Here is a 1,392-nt window from a genome sequence, read left to right as displayed (position 1 = left end):
TTTTTTTTTTTTTTTTTTTGAGACGGAGTCTCGCTGTGTCGCCCAGACTGGAGTGCAGTGGTGCGACCTAAGCTCACTGCAACCTCCGCCTCCCGGGTTCAAGCGATTCTCCTGTCCCAGCCTCCTGAGTAACTGTGATTACAGGCATGCACCACCACACCCAGCTGATTAAGCTCACTGCAACCTCCGCCTCCCGGGTTCAAGCGATTCTCCTGTCCCAGCCTCCTGAGTAGCTGTGATTACAGGCATGCACCACCACACGCAGCTAATTTTTTGTATTTTTATTGGAGATGGGGTTTCACCATGTTGGTCAGGATGGTCCCGATCTCTTTACCTTGTGATCTGCCTGCCATGGCCTCCCAAAGTGCTGGGATTACAGGCATGAGCCACCATGCCCGGCCTGTCTTGGGCTTTAGTACCCACTTTCCACTTAAAAAAATATATGTAGACCAGGCACAGTGGCTCACACATGTAATCCCAGCACTTTGGGAGGTTGAGGTGGGTGGACCACGAGGTCAGGAGATCGAGACCATCTTGGCCAACCTGGTGAAACCCTGTCTCTACTAAAATACAAAGCATTAGCCGTGCATGGTGGTGCACACCTGTAGTCCCAGCTACTCGGGAGGCCGAGGGAGGGGAATCGCTTGGACTCAGGAGGCAGAGGTTGCGGTGAGCTGAGATTGTGCCACTGCACTCCAGCCTGGCAACAGCGAGACTGCATCTCAAAAAAATAAATAAAATAAAATAATATATATATGTATATACAGGTATATATGTATATCTATGTATATGTATGCATATATATGTATATATGTGTGTATATAATATAAACTTTGAGCACAGTGGCTGACACCTGTAATCCCAGCACTTTGGGGGGCCAAGATGGGTGGATCACCTGAGATCAGGAGTTCGAGACCAGCCTGACCAATATGGTGAAACCCCATCTCTACTAAAAATACAAAAATTAGCCAGGTATGGTGGCGTGTGACTGTAGTCCCAGCTACTAGGGAGGCTGAGACAGAATTGCTTGAACCCAGGAGGCAGAGGTTGCAGTGAGCCAAGATGGCGTCATTGCACTCCAGCCTGGGTGACAGAGTGACTCCGTCTCAAAAAAAAAAATTATATATATGTATATATAGAAGATTATGAAATACATACCCAGGGCAGAAAACCTGGGAGCTAAGTGAGAATATAGGCAGGTGAATTCCATCACCCAGGGATGATGGGGCATTTCAGCCTTTGGAGCTTTTCTCCCATGTTAAACAAGCAGCAGTTCCAGGAGCTGAGAATGATGTGCCAGAGATGCTTCATTTTTTTTCCGTCCCCATGCCCTTGGACACTGGGGTGGACTTCAGCTTTTTCCAGTTAAAACACCCGCAGACTGCTGGTAGC

General features: G+C 48.1%; 1 protein-coding gene across 1 annotated transcript in view; it reads right to left on the bottom strand.

Annotated features, from left to right (window-relative positions):
* The window catches only part of EMD (emerin), a 22,645-nt gene that overhangs the window by 3,694 nt on the left and 17,559 nt on the right, over positions 1-1,392 (bottom strand). The gene's annotated exons all lie outside the window — the stretch shown is intronic.

The sequence above is a fragment of the Mandrillus leucophaeus genome, unplaced genomic scaffold (genome assembly GCF_000951045.1).
Source record: "Mandrillus leucophaeus isolate KB7577 unplaced genomic scaffold, Mleu.le_1.0 Scaffold681, whole genome shotgun sequence".
In the NCBI taxonomy this organism is placed as follows: domain Eukaryota; kingdom Metazoa; phylum Chordata; class Mammalia; order Primates; family Cercopithecidae; genus Mandrillus; species Mandrillus leucophaeus.
Note: the sequence above shows the minus strand (reverse complement) of the source record. Positions and strands in the feature narration are given on the sequence as shown.